The sequence below is a fragment of the Somniosus microcephalus genome, chromosome 12, assembly GCF_052327205.1.
Source record: "Somniosus microcephalus isolate GS21.2 chromosome 12, FLI_Smic_1.0, whole genome shotgun sequence".
Taxonomy (NCBI): domain Eukaryota; kingdom Metazoa; phylum Chordata; class Chondrichthyes; order Squaliformes; family Somniosidae; genus Somniosus; species Somniosus microcephalus.
The window spans coordinates 184,081,951-184,102,943 of record NC_140998.1 but is presented as its reverse complement, the minus strand read 5'-3'; the positions used below and the strand labels follow the sequence as shown (position 1 = coordinate 184,102,943).

The 20,993-nt window shown below is 48.6% G+C and overlaps 1 protein-coding gene across 2 annotated transcripts in view; it reads right to left on the bottom strand.

Moving 5' to 3' along the window:
* The window catches only part of LOC147109756 (B-cell antigen receptor complex-associated protein alpha chain-like), an 80,401-nt gene that overhangs the window by 23,890 nt on the left and 35,518 nt on the right, over positions 1 to 20,993 (bottom strand). Inside the window, exon 2 of one of the 2 annotated variants that reach the window (XM_086003875.1) lies at positions 3,383 to 3,592. The exons of the other annotated variant lie outside the window; for it this stretch is intronic. The gene's annotated coding sequence lies outside the window, so the exon portion shown is untranslated. The remainder of the gene's footprint in view (positions 1 to 3,382; positions 3,593 to 20,993) is intronic. 2 annotated transcript variants of the gene reach the window in all.

Here is a 20,993-nt window from a genome sequence, read left to right as displayed (position 1 = left end):
TGTGTGCTCCTGCTCCATTTTCTCCATCAGCTGCTTCTGTTGTCTTTCCAGATTCTCCAACTCTATATCAAAGAACTCTTTCGTTGCATTCAACTCTTGCTCAAAACGGCGAAGCATTTGTTCTAATTGCTGTTGTAGTTTGAAATGGAGTTGAGTTCGAGCCCGGTGTCCCTCAGAAATGGGCACATCAGTAGACTTGCCAGACTCAGAATCCACAGTTAAACTATGTTGTTGTTGCTCAGTGGAATTCTGTGCTGAAACTTTGTCTTTTGCACCTGAGTTGGGCTTACCATCATCCGTTCCAGAGTCTGGGCCGACTATCTTCACCGAGTTCTCACTCATTATTGTTTGTAGGAAATGCCAGTCCATATTCATTTTCCTAATCCACTCCCGTCCTAGTAGTGGAGGACCTCCTTCAGATATCACATATAAGTCCATTATTTGACTGTCTTCGCCCTTGTGGACCACTGCAACCTCTATTTTCCCGATGGGGTACACTCTTTGCCCCGTGTATGTTTTCAATATAATCCCCGTATCCTGTAGGGGAATATGTTGGAATAACTTTCCGTAATCTTTCTTATTTATGACCGTCAATGCCGATCCAGTGTCCAATTCCAGTTTTACTTGGACTCCTTCTATCTGAAGAGTGACCCAAATTGTCTGGAGGTCTGCACCCTTACCAGCGTTGAGTACTCTTAAGCTAGCCAGTTCATTACTGCTAGCGTCTGAATCAGACTCCTGTTCGGTCACCTTGTGTACCTTTGCGTATTTTCCTTGCGGTGACTTCTTGTTGCTGGTCTTCTTCGCTGACCTGCATACTCTAGCTATATGTCCAAGCCTACCACAAGTTCTACATTCTTGGTTTTTAAACCAACACTGGTTCTGATCATGCGTTGTCTTTCCACAACGATAACATTTGCCAGAACTCACACCCAATTTGTGTGCACTGAGCTCCGGTGACCGTAGCTGCATTACTGCCGTGCCTCTCGCTGCGGCTTCGTGTGCTGCTGCCATAGTGACCGCCTTCTCAAGCGTCAGCTCATTCTCCTCGAGCAGTCGCTTTTGTGTATCCTGTTTAAATAAACCACACACAAATTTGTCTCGAAGTGCCTCTGTCAGTCCCGTTCCAAACTGGCAATATTTCGCTAATTTACGCAATTCCAGCAAATAATCAGCATTGCTTTCATGCTGTAGCTGTCTTCTGTCATAAAATTTAAATCGTTCCGCTAGCATCAGCGGCGTGGGGTTTAGATGATCTTTCAGGACAGTAACAATCTCATCGAACGTCTTATCCGCCGGTTCATCTGGTGATAACAGGTGTTTCAATTGCCCGTATGTCTTCGCACCCATTAAATTTAATAATGTTAGAGCTTTATCTTGGTCACGAATTTTATTGGCCTTACAATAATTTTTTTTACTCTTTCAACATATATGGCCCAATCTTCGAGGTCACTATCAAAGGTGCTAATATTCCCGTGTTTAGGCATTGTAGATTTGCAATTTCTCAGATTTTATTTTCTTTACTTGTTATCAAAGATGGCGGCTTCCCGCTCTTGCCGTCGTCCTCCGCCCACAAAATGGCAGTTTTCCCGCGCTTGGCGGTCTTCACCCGTCCCCCAACGCCGTCTCCCTTCAGCCCCCGAGTGCGGCCCTTATCTTCGCCGCGATCGCCCGAGTGCGGCTCTTATCAGCGGATGCGATCACTGGATCGCGAAGCGGCTCTCGGCTCTTATCAGGAGATGTGATCGCTCCGTTGAAACGCCTCCCGCTCGAAGCGGCTCTCGCGCCCTATTCCTCCAGCTCCCCCAGCCCCGTTCGTGCGGCCAACGCGGTCGACTGCCTGTCGCGTCGCTGCCCGGCTCAGACAACGGCTTACCCACCACCAAGCTGGAGAAGAAGCTGACGGTCGCCGATGGAGGCTCTGAGGTCAGGATGTCTTCCAGTGGGGTGGAGAGGGTGGAAACCTCTCTGCAACGTCCTGGCTGTGGACGAAGCTGCCGTGGAGTGGCTGCCGCAGGGTCCGAATCAGACTCGTCGCCAGTGTTAAATCTGTGAGTTGTTCAAGTAATTAATACTCAGACTTAATCAGTAACAATAAAACAGGTCTTTACTGGTTGGAGGTAGGGACTATACGTAGGTCTTTACTTCATGCCCACAGGCGGGAACTGAGGGGGATCAGTACCCACAGTACTATTTATACCCCTATGGCCAGGAGTGGTACTGCGTATCACTACGCCCAACAAGTAGTGCAGTCCTGTCCATAGGTTCAAAGTAGCACACATATTACATACACAACACTTATGGCACAGTTTATACGGTAGACTCTTTTGACCAGTTCTAACTCCTCACAAGCTTTGTCACCCAGTAGTGAATCAAGCCTTTCAGCCACAACAGAAAACATGAGATGATGCACTTTGTCTTTGACTGTCACTTTAAGTCTGCATACACCTAAGCTATCTATTTTCTGTCCATTATTGTCCTTCAGTAGTACTGACTTTTTCTGTATTTTGGGCTTTTCTTTCATATTGTTAATGTCACTCAGACTGATTAAGTTTGCTTTTGCCCCAGTGTCCAGTTTCAATGTAACTAATGCTCCATTTATCTGCAGTGGGACCATCCATTTGTCCTCTTTTACTGCATTAACTTTATGTTCAGCATTGTCTATTTCTGAGGGCTGCACATTTTCTGTATCTTTTTTGCTATCGTCACATGACACCATTCGTACAAAAAATGTCTCACTTACATCAGTGTCCTCAATCACATTAACTCGTTGCCCTTTCGTCGTTTTTACTTTTGAAAAGCATTGTTTGGCAAAGTGATTCTTTCCATTACACTTTGTGCGCATTTTTCCAAATGCTGGGCATTGTCTGAACTGGTGTTTGTAACCACAGCGTTTACAATTAAAAATTTCATCCTCCGATTGCTTTTCATTTCTGTTCTGCCCACGTTTCTTCCCCTTGTAGGACACAGCACCGACAGCAGCATTATCACTCATTACATTCGCATCATTATTGATTTCACTGAAAGTCTTCGCGTGCTTTCGAGCTAGCTCGCTGGCTTTGCATATTGTCACAGCATTTTCCAAATTTAGTTCGATTTCTCTCAACAGACGTTCCCTGACTTTTTTATCATGAATACTAAGCACAATCTGGTCACGAATCATGGTTGCTTTGAGCTCAGAGAAATTACATGTCTGTGCTTTCAGTTTCAGATCAGTTATAAAGCTAACAAAAGTCTCATTTTGTTGCTGTGTCCGAGAACGGAAGATGTATCTTTCATATGCCTCATTCTTTTTGGGAGAGCAATGTGCATCAAATTTTTTTAGCACATCTTCTAATTTTTCTGTGTTCTCCGCTGGATTAAATACAAATGTATTAAATACCTCTATCACCTGTGGGCCTGCAACCGTAAGCAGCAACGCTATCTTCCTTGCGTCTGGCTTCGTACCGAATCCGATGGCTGCAATGTAGAGTTCGAATTGTTGTTTAAAAATCCGCCAATTGTAGTCGACATTTCCCTCGAGATTCAAACCTCCTGGTGGCTTCACATTCTCCATGTCGCTTTTCACAATTTTCAGCAGATCTTCACCACCCTGGTACCATGTTATGTTCATTAATAACTAGACATTCTTATTATGAACACAGCTAGCTTCTACGTGGTTATTTATTCAGTACACGTTCTCTAGGTACGGTATCTGTAGAGGCTTCCATGTGTGCTCCTGTGTGCAGGCTGCCATCTTGACTGCCTTGTGGGTAGCTTAGCCTCATGGGTAATGCAGTCTTATACATACAGCTATATACAGCTCTACTGCTCCACCTAGTGTCCGCCACAGAATGACATGCTATTGATCACTACATGTCCCATCAAACACTCCCAGGGCAGGTACAGCATGCGTTAGATACAGAGAAAGCTCCCTCTACACTGTCCCATCAAACACTCCCACGGCAGGTACAGCACGGGTTAGATACAGAGTAAAGCTCCCTCTACATTGTCCCATCAAACACTCCCAGGGCAGGTACCTCACGGGGTAGATACTGAGTAAAGCTCCTTCTACACTGTCCCATCAAACACTAACAGGGCAGGTACAGCACGGGTTAGATACAGAGTAAAGCTCCCTCTACACTGTCCCATCAAACACTCCCAGGGCAGGTACAGCAAGGGTTAGATACTGAGTAAAGCTCCTTCTACACTGTCCCATCAAACACTTCCAGGGCAGGTACAGCACTGATGAGATACGGAGTAAAGCTCCCTCTACACTGTCCCATCAAACACTCCCAGGGCAGGTACAGCAAGGGTTAGATACTGAGTAAAGCTCCTTCTACACTGTCCCATCAAACACTTCCAGGGCAGGTACAGCACTGATGAGATACGGAGTAAAGCTCCCTCTACACGCTCCCATCAAACACGCCCAGGACAGGTACAGCACAGGTTAGATACAGAGTAAAGTTCCCTCTACACTGTTCGACCAAACACTCCCAGGGCAGGTACAAAATGGGATAGATACAGAGTAAAGCTCCCTCTATACTGCTCCATCAGACACTCCCAGGGCAGGTACAGCATGGGTTAGAGCCAGAGTAAAGCTCCCTCTACACTGTCCCATCAAACACTCCCAGGGCAGGTACAGCACGGGTAAGATACGGAGTACAGCTCCCTCTACACTGTCCCATCAAACACTCCCAGGGCAGGTACAGCACGGGTTAGGTACAGAGTAAAGCTCCCTCTCCACTGTCCCATCAAACACTCCCAGGGCCGGTACAGCACATGTTAGATATTGAGTAAAGCTCCCTCTGCACTGTCCCATCAAACACTCCCAGGGCAGGTGAAGGACTGCTGAGATACAGAGTAAAGCTCCCTCTACACTGTCCCATCAAACACTGCCACGGCAGATACAACACGGGTTAGATACAGAGTAAAGCTCCCTCTACACTCTCCCATCAAACACTCCCAGGGCAGATACAGCACACGTTAGATACAGAGTAATGTTCCTTCTAAACTGTCCCATCAAACATTCCCAGGGCAGGTACAGCACAGGGTTAGATACATAGTAAAGCTCCCTCTACACTGTCCCACCAAACACTCGCAGGGCAGGTACAGCACGGGTTAGAAACAGAGTAAAGCTCCCTCTACACTGTTCCACCAAACACTCCCAGGGCAGGTACAGCACGGGTTAGATACAGAGTAAAGCTCCCTCTAATCTGTCCCCATCAAACACTCCCAGGGCAGGTACAGCACGGGTTAGATACAGAGTAAAGCTCCCTCTACTCTGTCCCATCAAACACTCCCAGGGCAGGTACAGCACGGGTTAGATACAGAGTAAATCTCCCTCTACACTGTCCCACCAAACACTCCCAGGGCAGGTACAAAACGGGTTAGATACAGTGTAAAGCTCCCTCTACACTGTCCCATCAAACACTCCCAGGGCAGGGACAGCACGGGTTAGATACAAAGTAAAGCTCCCTCTACACTGTCCCATCAAACACTCCCAGGGCAGGTACAGCACTGCTGAGATACAGAGTAAAGCTACCTCTACACTGTCCTATCAAACAGTCCCAGGGCAGGTACAGCAAAGGTTAGATACAGAGTAAAACTCCCTCTACACACTCCCATCAAACACGCCCAGGGCAGGTACGGCACAGGTTAGATACAGGGTAAAGCTCCATCTACACTGTTACACCAAACACTCCGAGGGCAGGAAAAAAATGGGATAGCTACAGAGTAAAGCTCCCTCTATACTACCCCATCAAACACTCCCAGGGCAGATACAGCACACGTTAGATACAGAGTAAACCTCCCTCTACACTGTCCCATCAAACACTCCCAGGGCAGGTACAGCACGTGTAACATACAGAGTAAAGCTCCCTCAACACTGTCCCATCAAACACTCCCAGGGCCGGGACAGCACGGGTTAGATACAGAGTAAAGCTCCCTCTACACTGTCCCATCAAACACTCCCAGGGCCGGTATAGCACGGGTTAGATACTGAGTAAAGCTCCCTCTACACTGTCCCATCAAACACTCCCAGGGCAGGTGCAGCACTGCTGAGATACAGAGTAAAGCTCCCTCTACTGTCCCATCAAACACTCCCAGGGCAGATACAGCACACGTTAGATACAGAGTAAAGCTCCCTCTACACTGTCCCATCAAACACTCCCAGGGCAGGTACAGCACGGGTAAGATACAGAATAAAGCTCCCTCTACACTGTCCCATCAAACAGTCCCAGGGCCGGTCCAGCATGGGTTAGATACAGAGTAAAGCTCCCTCTACACTGTCCCATCAAACACTCCCAGGGCCGGTACAGCACGGGTTAGATTCAGATTAAAGCTACCTTTCCACTGTCCCATCAAACACTCCCAGAGCCGGTACAGCACGGGTTAGATGCAGAGTAAATCTCCCTCTACACTCTCCCATCAAACACTCGCAGGGCAGGTACAACACGGGTTAGATACAGAGTAAATCTCCCTCTACACGCTCCCATCAAACACGCCCAGGGCAGGTACAGCACAGGTTAGATACAGAGTAAAGTTCCCTCTACACTGTTCGACCAAATACTCCGAGGGCAGGTACAAATTGGGATAGATACAGAGTAAAGCTCCCTCTATACTGCTCCATCAGACACTCCCAGGGCAGGTACAGCACGGGTAAGATACAGAGTAAATCTCCCTCTACACTCTCCCATCAAACACTCGCACGGCAGATACAGCACACGTTAGATACAGAGTAAAGCTCCGTCTACACTGTCCCATCAAACACTCGCAGGGCATGTACAACACGGGTTAGATACAGAGTAAAGCTCCCTCTACACTTTCCCATCAAACACGCCCAGGGCAGGTACAGCACAGGTTAGATACAGAGTAAAGCTCCCTCTACACTGTTCCACCAAACACTGCCAGGGCAGGTACAAAATGGGATAGATACAGAGTAAAGCACCCTCTATAATGTCCCATCAGGCACCCCCAGGGCAGGTACAGCACGGGGTAGAGAGAGATTAAAGCTCCCTCTACACTGTCCCATCAAACACTCCCACGGCAGGTACAACACGGGTTAGATAGAGAGTAAAGCTCCCTCTACACTCTCCCATCAAACACTCCCAGGGCAGATACAGCACACGTTAGATACAGAGTAAAGCTCCCTCTACACTGTCCCATCAAACACTCCCAGGGCCGGAACAGCACGGGTTAGATACAGAGTAAAGATCCCTCTATACTGTCCCATCAAACACTGCCACGGCAGGTGCAACACGCGTTAGATACAGAGTAAAGCTCCCTCTACACTCTCCCATCAAACACTCCCAGGGCAGATACAGCACACGTTAGATGCAGAGTAATGCTCCCTCTAAACTGTCCCATCAAACATTCCCAGGGCAGGTACCGCACAGGGTTAGATACAGAGTAAAGCTCCCTCTATACTGTCCCGTCAGACACTCCCAGGGCAGGTACAGCATGGGTTAGAGACAGAGTAAAGCTCCCTCTACACTGTCCCATCATACACTCCCAGGGCAGGTACAGCATGGGTTAGATACAGAGTAAAGCTCCCTCTACACTGTCCCATCAAACACTCCCACGGCAGGTACAGCACAGGTTAGATAAAGAGTAAAGCTCCCTCTACACTGTCCCATCAAACACTCCCAGGGCAGGTACAGCACTGCTGAGATATAGAGTAAAGCTCCCTCTATACTGTCCCGTCAGACACTCCCAGGGCAGGTACAGCATGGGTTAGAGACAGAGTAAAGCTCCCTCTACACTGTCCCATCAAACACTCGCAGGGCACGTTCAAAACGGGTTAGATACAGAGTAAAGCTCCCTCTACACGCTCCCATCAAACACGCCCAGGGCAGGTACAGCACGGGTTAGAAACAGAGTAAAGCTCCCTCTACACTGTTCCACCAAACACTCCCAGGGCAGGTACAAAATGGGATAGATAGAGAGTAAAGCTCCCTCTATGCTGCCCCATCAGACACTCCCAGGGCAGGTACAGCACGGGTTAGAGATAGAGTAAAGCTCCCTCTACACTGTCCCTATCAAACACTCGCAGGGCAGGTACAGCACGGGTTAGATACAGAGTAAAGCTCCCTCTACACTGTCCCATCAAACACTCCCAGGGCAGGTACAGCACGGGTTAGATACAGAGTAAAGCTCCCTCTACACTGTCCCACTAAACACTCCCAGAGTAGGTACAAAATGGGTTAGATACAGAGTAAAGCTCCCTCTAAACTGTCCCATCAAACATTCCCAGGGCAGGTACAGCACAGGGTTAGATACAGAGTAAAGCTCCCTCTACACTGTCCCACCAAACACTCCCAGGGCAGGTACAGCACTGCTGAGATACAGTGTAAAGCTACCTCTACACTGTCCCATCAAACACTCCCAGGGCAGGTACAGCAAAGGTTAGATACAGAGTAAAGCTCCCTCTACACGCTCCCATCAAACACGCCCAGGGCAGGTACAGCACAGGTTAGATACAGAGTAAAGCTCCATCTTCACTTTTCCACCAAACACTCCGAGGGCAGGTACAAAATGGGGTAGATACAGAGTAAAGCTCCCTCTATACTACCCCATCAGACACTCCCAGGGCAGGTACAGCACGGGTTAGAAACAGAGTAAAGTTCCCTCTACACTGTCCCATCATACACTCCCACGGCAGGTACAACACGGGTTAGATACAGAGTAAAGCTCCCTCTACACTATCCCATCAAACACTCCCAGGGCAGATACAGCACATGTTAGATACAGAGTGATGTGCCTTCAATAACCACAAAACTAGAAGTTATAGACTTAAGCAAGTTGGCTTTTAATCACTAAGATCAGAGCTAACACCTCAACACGCCGACTGGTTCACAGGAATGAATCATACAGATCTTGGGATCTTTATGTAAGAGAAATCAGGGGCGGAGCCAAGAGCCAAGACCTGGAAACTTCCAGGTTAGTCAGGAAAGAGGAAGTGAAACTATACACAGTGTGGGGGAGGGTAATATACATGAGTGCAAAACGAATACAGGAAATACAGGATCAAGACAAACAGATTTCATTACATTCACCCCTTCTTTAGATTTAGTCCATCGGGGTGATGTTTCTTAAGAGTTGGTATAAGTGAGTCTGTCAGGAGGTTTTGCAGTTCTCAGTGATCGGCGCAAAGCCGGTTGGGGTGCCTTTAGGGGAGTGGATCCTGGTTCCTCCACTGTCCGGACCTCCGCAGTGTCTTCCAGGTTATCTGCAGTGTCCTCCAGGTTAAAGTTGGGTATTGATACCTCTGGGCGTCCTGTCTCTTTGTAGTGTAGGTCTTCATCGGGTAGTCTCTCATCGTTCTCTCCGCTCCCCGAGGGAGCGAGGTCTTTTATGGAAACAGTGTCCTCTCGCCCGTCAGAGTATTCGATATAGGCGTACTGAGGGTTTGCATGGAGGAGCTGTACCTTTTCCACAAGGGGGTCCATTTTATGGCCTCTCACGTGCTTCCGCAATAGTACTGTCCCCGGAGACGTCAGCCACGCGGGTAGAGATATGCCCAAGGTGGATTTCCGGGGGAAAACGAACATCTTTTCGTGAGGGTTAGCGTTAGTGGCTGTACATAACAGAGACCTTATGGAGTGGAGCACGTCTGGGAGGACTTCCTGCCAGCGGGAGGTCGGAAGGCCTTTTGACTTTAAGGCTAACGTGACAGCCTTCCAAACGGTAGCATTCTCCCTTTCCACTTGCCCATTACCCCGGGGGATGTAGCTAGTGGTTCTGCTAGTGGCTATCCCCTTCGAGAGCAAGAACTGGCACAGTTCGTCACTCATGAATGACGTCCCCCTATCGCTGTGTATGTAGTTCGGCATGCCAAACATGCAGAATAGATTACAGAGACACTTGATGACCGTGGCACTGGTCATGTCTGGGCAGGGAATGGCGAAGGGGAAGCGGGAATATTCATCAATGATATTGAGGAAGTATACGTTACGGTCGGCAGAGGGAAGGGGTCACTTGAAGTCCAGACTTAGGCGCTCGAATGGCCGTGTGGCTTTGATAAGGTGTGCACGGTCAGGCCTGTAGAAACGAGGCTTGCATTCCGCACAGATGCGGCAGGCTCTGGTCATTGCCCTGACCTCCTCGATGGAGTGGGGCAGATTGCAGGACTTTATAAAATGGTATAGTCGGGTGACCCCTGGGTGACAGACGTCGTTGTGGAGACCCTGTAATTTGTCCGTATGAATGCTGGCACACATTCCCCGCGATAGGGCGTCTGGGGGTTCATTAAGGGCTCCCGGCCTGTACATAATATCATAGTCGAACATGGATAGTTCGATCCTCCACCTGAGTATTTTGTCATTCTTGATTTTCCCCCTTTGTTTGTTATTAAACATGAAAGCCACCGACCGCTGGTCGGTGAGCAGGGTGAAACGTTTGCCAGCTAGGTAGTGTCTCCAGTGCTGCACTGCCTCCACTATAGCCTGTGCCTCCTTCTCGACAGAAGAGTGCCTGATTTCAGGTCCCTGAAGGGTTCGGGAGAAGAAGGCCACAGGTCTCCCAGCCTGATTGAGGGTCGCAGCTAAGGCAAAGTCTGACGCATCGCTTTCAACTTGAAAGGGAATGCGTTCATCCACTGCACACACTGCAGCCCTTTCAATGTCCTGTTTGATACTGGTGAAAGCCTCCTGAGCTTCAGCTGATAGTGGGAAGGACATCAATTTAATGAGGGGTCGGGCCTTATCAGAGTAATTGGGCACCCATTGGGCATAATACGAAAAAAATCCCAGGCACCTTTTTAAAGCTTTGGGATTGTGTGGCAGGGGCAGTTCCTTTAGGGGGCGTAATCGGTCAGGGTCCGGTCCAATTACCCCATCTTCCACCACACAGCCGAGGATACAGAGACGGGTTGTGTTGAAGACACATTTGTCTTCGTTGTAGGTTAGATTCAGCTTTAGGGCAGTTTTTTAAAATCTCGCAAAATTTAGATCGTGGTCTTGCTGGTTGTGCCCGCAGATAGTGACATTGTCCAGATAGGGGTAGGTAGCTTATAGTTTATTCTCGTCAACCATGCGGTCCATCTCACGTTGGAAGACCGAGACCCCATTTGTTACCCCGAAGGGCACTCTGAGAAAATGGTAGAGGCGCCCGTTCGCCTCAAAGGCGGTGTATGGGCGGTCCTCCGTTCTAATGGGGAGCTGGTGATACGCGGATTTGAGGTCGATAGTCGAGAAGACTCGGTACTGCGTAATCTGGTTGACCATTTCTGATATGCGGGGTAAAGGGTAGGCGTCCAGCTGGGTATAAATATTAACAGTCTGGCTGTAGTCAATTACCATCCGTTTCTTTTCGCTATTTTTAACTATGACTACTTGGGCACGCCACGGACTGGTATTCCATTCAATAATGCCTTCCCGCAGGAGTCTGTCCACTTCTGCCTTGATAAAGTATCTGTCTTCCAGACTGTACCGTCTACTTTTGGTCGCTATGGGCCTACAGTTCGGAGCGAGATTAGCGAATAAAGAGGGCGGGCTGATTTTTAAGGTTGATAGGCCACAGGCTGTGAGTGGCGGCTGGGACCTGCCATATGCTAGCGTGACACTTTCGTGGTGGCACTGGAAGCCCAGGCCCAAGATTACATTAACACAGAGTTCTGGCATCACGAGGAGTTTAAAATCCTTGTAATCCGTGCCTTTTACAGTTAGTGTTACCACACAGCAGCCCAAAATGTCCGAAGTGTGGGGCTTAGCAGCCATAGCAATTCTGCTCTGTGTAGGGGTTACCGTTAATGAGTGCCGCCGTACCAGGCTAGGGTGGATGAAACTCTCGGTACTCCCACAGTCAATTAAACATTTCGTTAAATTCCCGTTTACCTGTATATCCATCATGGATTTTGTCAACGGGTGTGGCCTAGATTGATCCACCGTGATCGAAGCCACTGTTGGGCCCTGGGCGGCCGTTGAGTCGGGAAAAGATGGCGGATCCCAAGATGGCGGATCGCACGGCACGCACGAGGCAGTGACGGAGTTGGAAATCGGATTCCCCCTGCAGACTTTGCTAAAATGCCCCTTTTTCTTACATTTGAAGCATGTAGCGTCCTTCGCTGGGCATCGTTGTCTGGGGTGCTTGGCCTGGCCGCAGAAGTAGCATTTCGGGCCTCGAGACATTGCCGCTGTAGTAGGACTCCTGGGTGGACTTCTGTCTGGGGACTCCGGCGGCGTAGAGCTGGTCTGAGACCTGGATGGGGAAGATGGCTGATTCCAAGATGGCGGCCCGCTCGGCGCGCACGAGGCGGTGAGGGCCGCATGGCCGAAAGAATAAGAGTCAGAGTTTTTCTGGGCCACGTCCAGCGATCGCGCAGTGGCCGCTGCCTTTTTTAAGTCCAGGACCTCCTTCTCCAGCAGTCTCTGCCGGATATAATTCGATTTGAGGCCCGTGATGAAGGAATCGCGGACCAATTCGTCAGAGTACACGTTGGCCGTCACGGCCTTGCAGTTACAGTCCCGGACCAAGTCCTTTAGGCCCTGTAAGAAATCGTCCATTGATTCCTCAGGTCGCTGCCTGCGTGTAGCCAGCAGATGTCTGGCGTACACTTCGTTTACCGGCCTCTGGTATTAGGCCTTCAGGATAGTGATGGCCTCCGTGTAAGAGCTGGCGTCCCGGATGAACGAATAAATCCGATGACTAACACGAGTAGTCAGTAGACTCAGTTTATCTACCTCGCTAGCGGATGAGGCCCCCGCAAAGAGTTCGAAGCATTTGAGCCAGTGTCCAAATTGATTTGATGCTTCAGCAGAATGTGGATCCAAGTCCAGACGCTCTGGTATAAGGAGTCGATCCATCCTAGTATTCTTTAGTGATTAAAATTGATGTGCCTTCAATAACCACAAAGCTAGAAGTTATAGACTTAAACAAGTTGGCTTTTAATTACTAAGCTCAGAGCTAACATCTCAACACGCCAACTGGTTCACAGGAATAAGTCATACACATCCTGGGATCTTTAAGTAAGAGAAGTCAGGGGCGGAGCCAAGAGCCAAGACCTGGAAACTCCCAGGTTAGTCAGGAAAGAGGAAGTGAAAACATTACACAGTGTGGGGGAGGGTAATAATCATGAGTGCAAAACGAATAAAGGAAACACAGGATCAAGACAAACAGATTTCATTACACAGAGTAAAGCTCCCTCTACACTGTCCCATCAAACACTCCCAGGGCAGGTACAGCACGGGTAAGATACAGAGTAAAGCTCCCTCTCCACTGTCCCATCAAACACTCCCAGGGCAGGTACAGCACGGGTTAGATACAGAGTAAAGCTCCCTCTCCACTGTCCCATCAAACACTCCCAGGGCCAGTACAGCACGGGTTAGATACAGAGTAAAGCTCCCTCTAAACTGTCCCATCAAACATTCCCAGGGCAGGTACAGCATGGGTTAGAGACAGAGTAAAGCTCCCTCTAAACTGTCCCATCAAACACTCCCACGGCTGGTACAGCATGGATTAGATACAGAGTAGAGCTCCCTCTACACTGTCCCATCAAACACTCCCAGGGCATGTACCGCACGGGTTAGATACTGAGTAAAGCTCGCTCTACACTGTCCCATCAAACACTCCCAGGGCAGGTACAGCACTGCTGAGATACAGAGTAAAGCTCCCTCTACACTGTCCCATCAAACACTCCCAGGGCAGGTACAGCAAGGGTTAGATACAGAGTAAAGCTCCCTCTACACTGTCCCTTCAAACACTCGCAGGGCAGGTACTACACGGGTTAGATACAGAGTAAATCTCCCTCTACACGCTCCCATCAAACAGGCCCATGGCAGGAACAGCACAGGTTAGGTACAGAGTAAAGTTCCCTCTACACTGTCCCATCAAACACTCCCAGGGCAGGTACAGCACGGGTTAGATACAGAGTAAAGCTCCCTCTACACTGTTCCACCAAACACTCCCAGGGCAGGTACAAAATGGGATAGATACAGAGTAAAGCTCCCTCTATGCTGCCCCATCAGACACTCCCAGGGCAGATACAGCACGGGTTAGAGACAGAGTAAAGCTCCCTCTACACTGTCCCATCATACACTCCCAGGGCAGGTACAGCATGGGTTAGATACAGAGTAAAGCTCCCTCTACACTGTCCCATCAAACACTCCCACGGCAGGTACAGCACAGGTTAGATAAAGAGTAAAGCTCCCTCTACACTGTCCCATCAAACACTCCCAGGGCAGGTACAGCACTGCTGAGATACAGAGTAAAGCTCCCTCTATACTGTCCCGTCAGACACTCCCAGGGCAGGTACAGCATGGGTTAGAGACAGAGTAAAGCTCCCTCTACACTGTCCCATCAAACACTCGCAGGGCAGGTTCAAAACGGGTTAGATACAGAGTAAAGCTCCCTCTACACGCTCCCATCAAACACGCCCAGGGCAGGTACAGCACGGGTTAGAAACAGAGTAAAGCTCCCTCTACACTGTTCCACCAAACACTCCCAGGGCAGGTACAAAATGGGATAGATAGAGAGTAAAGCTCCCTCTATGCTGCCCCATCAGACACTCCCAGGGCCGGTACAGCACGGGTTAGATACAGAGTAAAGCTCCCTCTGCACTTTCCCATCAAGCACTCCCAGGGCCGGTACAGCACAGGTTAGATACTGAGTAAAGCTCCCTCGACACTGTCCCATCAAAAACTCCCAGGGCAGGTACAGCACTGCTGTGATAAAGAGTAAAGCTACCTCTACACTGTTCCATCAAACATTCCCTGGGCAGGTACACCACAGGGCTAGATACAGAGTAACGCACCCTCTACACTGTCCCACCAGACACTCCCGGGGCAGGTATAAAACGGGATAGATACAGAGTAAAGCTCCATCTATACTGTCACATCAGACACCCCCAGGGCAGGTACAGCATGGGATAGAGAGAGATTAAAGCTCCCTCTACACTGTCCCATCAAACACTCCCAGGGCAGGTACAGCATCGGTTAGATACAGAGTAAAGCTCCCACTACACTGTTACATTATACACTCCCACGGCAGGTACAGCACGGGTTAGATACTGAGTAAAGCTCCCTCTACACTGTCCCATCAAACACTCCCAGGTCAGGTACAGCACTGCTGAGATACAGAGTAAAGCTCCCTCTACACTGTCCCATCAAACACTCGCAGGGCAGGTACAGCAAGGGTTAGATACAGAGTAAAGCTCCCTCTACACTGTCCCATCAAACACTCCCAGGGCAGGTACAGCACGGGTAAGATACAGAGTAAAGCTTCCTCTACACTATCCCATCAAACACTCCCAGGGCCGGTACAGCACGGGTTAGATACAGAGTAAAGTGCCCTCTACACTGTCCCATCAAACACTCACAGGGCCGGTACAGCACGGGTTAGGTACAGAGTAAAGCTCCCTCTACACTTTCCCATCAGACACTCCCAGGGCAGTTACAGCATGGGTTAGAGACAGAGTAAAGTTCCCTCTACACTGTCCCATCAAACACTTCCACGGCAGGTACAGCACGGTTTAGATATAGAGTAAAGCTCCTTCTACACTGTCCCATCAAACACTCCCAGGGCAGGTACCGCACGGGTTAGATACTGAGTAAAGCTCCCTCTACACTGTCCCATCAGACACTCCCAGGGCAGGTACAGCACTGCTGTGATAAAGAGTAAAGCTACCGCTACACTGTCCCATCAAACATTCCCTGGGCAGGTACAGCATGGGATAGAGAGAGAGTAAAGCTCCCTCTACACTGTCCCATCAAACACTCCCAGGGCCGGTACAGCACGGGTTAGATACAGAGTAAAGCGCCCTCTACACTGTCCCATCAAACACTCACAGGGCCGGTACAGCACGGGTTAGGTACAGAATAAAGCTCCCTCTACACTTTCCCATCAGACACGCCCAGGGCAGGTACAGCATGGTTTAGAGACAGAGTAAAGCTCCCTCTATGCTGTCCCATCAAACACTCCCACGGCAGGTACAGCACGGGTTAGATATAGAGTAAAGCTCCTTCTACACTGTCCCATCAAACACTCCCAGGGCAGGTACCGCACGGGTTAGATACTGAGTAAAGCTCCCTCTACACTGTCCCATCAAACACTCCCAGGGCAGGTACAGCACTGCTGTGATAAAGAGTAAAGCTACCTCCACACTGTCCCATCAAACATTCCCTGGTCAGGTATAGCACAGGGTTAGATACAGAGTAACGCACCCTCTACACTGTCCCATCAAACACTCGCAGTGCAGGTACAAAACGGGTTAGATACAGAGTAAAGCTCCCTCTACACTGTCCCGTCAAACACTCCCAGGGCAGGTACAGCACGGGTTAGATACAGAGTAAAGCTCCCTCTACACTCTCCCATCAACCACTCCCAGGGCAGGTACAGCAAAGGTTAGATACAGAGTAAAGCTCCCTCTACACTGTCCAATCAAACACTCCAAGGGCAGATGCAGCACACGTTAGATACAGAGTAAAGCTCCCTCTACACTGTCCCATCAAACACTCCCACGGCAAGTACAGCACGGGTTAGATACAGAGTAAAGCTCCCTATACACTGTGCCATCAAACACTCCCAGGGCAGGTACAGCACGGGTTAGATACAGAGTAAAGCTCCCTCTATACTGTGCCATCAAACACTCCCAGGCCAGGAACAGCACGGGGTTAGATACAGAGTAAAGTTCCCTCTACACTGTCCCATCAAACACTCCCAGGACAGGTACAACACGGGTTAGATACAGAGTAAAGCTCGCTCTGCACTGTCCCATCAAACACTCCCGGGGCAGGTACAGCACGGGTTAGATACAGAGTAAATCTCCCTCTACACTGGCCCATCAAACACTCCCAGGACAGGTACAGCACAGGTTATATAGAGAGTAAAGCTCCCTCTACACTGTCCCATCCAACACTCCCAGGGCAGGTACAGCACGGATTAGATACAGAGTAAAGCTCCCTCTACACTGTCAATACAATACAATACAAATCGCTTTATTGGCATGATAAGGTCCATCTTATGTTGCCAAAGCATCAAAATACATTTATGGTTGAACACATAAACGCGGTTCCATTCATACAGTGTATAAACAGGTATATCCCTGAGTTTATAAATATATTTTCGCCTTGTTTATATATACTCTTGTCTTAGTTTACTGGTTGTCCCTCTGTTCATGGCAAGCTGTAACATAGTGTGCCGCCAGTGTTACACAGCTTCTCTCCTCCCCCAGTAGGAATGGGAGTTTTTGGTTGTCAGTCAGATTTCTGAATTCAGGGCATATTTGTGAGAATTTTTGATAGAAATTCTCTCTGATGCCCTGATATTTTCCACAGGCTGTGAGGAAGTGCATCTCTGTCTCAACTACTCCCTGACTGCAGTGAGAGCATATCCTGTCTTCTCTTGGCAGCCTGGTCTGCCTGTGTCTGCCTTTTTCGATCGCTAGGCTATGTTCGCTAAGTCTGTACCTTGTCAAGGTTCTTCTCAGTTTGTTATCCTTTACCATGGTCAGGTAATCAGCTATGTTGTATTGTCTGTTTAGGGCCAAGTAGCAATTGAGTTTGCTTTGGGTTTTTGTTGTTTCTGCCCAATATGACAGATATTTTTCCTTTTGCTTAGCGACGATTGTGTTGGGTCGAATTCTTTGTGTTACCCTGTCACTGTCCTGGGGCTGGTTATTGTTAGTATTGTTATTAGTTACTTTATTGAGTCCCAGGACTAGTTGACTGAGGGTATTCTTCTTTATGGTCAGCTCTTGGCATTTCAGGGCGTCGTAGTGATAGCATTGGGGGTTGCTCATTTGTAGGTGATTCCAAAATTTGGTGGCTCTTTTTTGGATAGTGATTATTAATGGGTATTGGCCTAGTTCCGCCCTGCATGCGTTGTTTACTGTTTTCCTTTGAGTCCGGAGGATACTTTTACAGAATTCCGCATGTAGGATCTCAATTGGGTGTTTGTCCCATTTTGCAAAATCTTGTTGTGTTAGTGGTCCCCAGACCTCACTGCCATAGAGTGCAATTGGTTCAATTACTGATTTGAAAATTTTGAGCCAAATGCTAATTGGGATTTCTATTTGGATTGATTTTTTGATGGCATAGAAAGCCCTTCTTGCTTTCTCTTTCAGTTCATTCACAGCCAGTTTGAAGTTTCCCGTAGAACTGATTTTTAAGCCCAAGTATGTGTAGTGAGTGGTTTGTTCAATTTTGGTTGTTCCTACTGTGAAATTTATTGTGGGTCCATGTTGTTTGGATCTTTGCTGGAACACAAGGACTTTGGTTTTTTGGGGATTTATTGTCAGGGCCCAAGTCTGGCAGTACGACTCCAGCAGGTCCAGGTTCTGCTGTAGACCCTCCTTAGTTGGTGACAGCAGAACCAGGTCGTCGGCATAGAGGAGGAATTTAACCTTGGATTCATATAGGGTGAGGCCGGGTGCTGTAGATTGTTCAAGTAGTTTTGCCAATCCATTAATGTAAATATTAAAGAGTGTCGGTGAGATTGGCGAGCCCTGTGTCACCCCCCGCCCCTGTGGGAAGTATTTTATTTGTTTGTCTCCAATTTTAACTGCACATTTATTGTTTGTATACATTGATTTAATTACATCATATGTTTTACCTCCTACCCCGCTTTCGATAAGTTTCAGGAATAAACCGTCATGCCAGATGGAGTCGAAAGCCTTCTGGAAATCTACAAAGCATGCGTAGATTTTGCTTTTGTTATGGTGAACGTGTTTGTCAATTAGGGTCTGTAGGGTGAAGATATGATCGGATGTTCTATAGTTTGGCAGGAATCCAATTTGGCTTTTACTCAAGACATTGTGCTCTTCAAGGAAGTTTATAAGTCTTTAGTTTATGATGCTACAGAATACCTTCCCCAGGTTACTGTTTACACAGATGCCTCGATAGTTGTTTGGGTCGATTTTGTCCCCACTTTTGTATATGGGTGTTATGAGTCCTTTGTTCCAGATGTCAGGGAAATAACCGACACTCAGAACCAAGTTGAAGAGTTTTAGGATAGCCAGTTTCAGTTTGTCGTCTGCGTGTTTAATCATCTCGTTTAGTATGCCGTCTGTCCCGCAAGCTTTTCCTGGTCGCAGGTCCTTGAGTTTTTCAAGAAGTTCTTTTTCTGTTATTATGGCGTCTAGCGGGTTTTGGTTATCTTTTATGGCCATTTCAAGCTTTTCAAGTTTTTTGCGTATTTGGTGTTGCTCTGGTCCAAGTGTGTTTTTCTGGTATAATTTTTCAAAGTGGTTTACCCATGTGTCCCCATTTTGAATGGACAAATCGTCGTGTTGTTTTTTGTGTAGTGTTTTCAAGTTGTCCCAGAAACAATTCGACTCAATGGATTCCTCCATGGAGCTGAGTGTATCAAACACTCCCAGGGCAGGTACAGCACGGGTTAGATACAGAGTAAAGCTCCCTCTACACTGTCCCATCAAACACTCCCAGGGCCGGAACAGCACGGGTTAGGTGCAGAGTAAAGCTCCCTCTATACTTTCCCATCAGACACTCCCAGGGCAGGTACAGCATGGGTTAGAGACAGAGTAACACTCCCTCTATGCTGTCCCATCAAACACTCCCAAGGCAGGTACAGCATGGGTTAGATACAGAGTAAATCTCCCTCTACACTCTCCCATCAAACACTCCCACGGCAGGTACAGCACGGGTTAGATATAGAGTAAAGCTCCTTCTACACTGTCCCATCAAACACTCCCAGGGCAGGTACAGCACGGGTTAGATACAGAGTAAAGCTCCCTCTACACTGTCCCATCAAACACTCGCAGTGCAGGTACAAAACGGGTTAGATACAGAGTAAAGCTCCCTCTACACTCTCCCATCAAACACTCCCACGGCAGGTACAGCACGGGTTAGATACAGAGTAAAGCTCACTCTACACTGTCCCATCAAACACTCCCAGGGCAGGTACAGCACAGGTTAGATACAGAGTAAAGCTCCCTCTAAACTGTCCCATCAAACACTCCCAGGGCAGATGCAGCACACGTTAGATACAGAGTAAAGCTACCTCTACACTGTCCCATCAAACACTCCCAGGGCAGGTACAGCACGGGTTAGATACAGAGTAAAGCTCCCGCTACACTGTCCCATCAAACACTCCCAGGGCAGGTACAGCACGGGTTAGAAACAGAGTAAAGCTCCCTCTACACTGTGCCATCAAACACTCCCAGGGCAGGTACAGCACGGGTAAGATACAGAGTAAAGCTCCCTCTACACTGTGCCATCAAACACTCCCAGGCCAGGTACAGCACAGGTTAGATAGAGAGTAAAGCTCGCTCTGCACTGTCCCATCAAACACTCCCGGGGCAGGTACAGCACTGGTTAGACACAGAGTAAATCTCCCTCTACACTGGCCCATCAAACACTCTCTGGACAGGTACAGCACAGGTTAGATAGAGAGTAAAGCTCCCTCTACACTGTCCCATCAAACACTCACAGGGCAGGTACAGCACGGGTTAGATACAGAGTAAAGCTACCTCTACACTGTCCCATCAAACACTCCCAGGGCAGGTACAGCACGGGTTAGATACAGAGTAAAGCTCCCTCTACACTGTCCCATCAAACACTCCCAGGGCAGGTACAGCACGGGTTAGATACAGAGTAAAGCTCCCTCTAGACTGTCCCATCAAACACTCCCAGGGCTGTTACAGCACGGGGTAGGTACAGAGTGAAGCTCCCTCTAAACTTTCCCATCAGACACTCCCAGGGCAGGTACAGCATGGGTTAGAGACAGAGTAAAGCTCCCTCTATGCTGTCCCATCAAACACTCCCAGGGCAGGTACAGCATGGGTTAGATACAGAGTAAAGCTCCCTCTACACTGTCCCATCAAACAATCCCACGGCAGGTACAGCACGGGTTAGATATAGAGTAAAGCTCCTTCTACACTTTCCCATCAATCACTCCCAGGGCAGGTACCGCACGGGTTACATACTGAGTAAAGCTCCCTCAACACTGTCCCATCAAACACTCCCAGGGCAGGTACAGCACTGCTGAGATACAGAGTAAAGCTCCCTCTACACTGTCCCATCAAACACTCCCGGGGCAGGTACAGCACGGGTTAGATACAG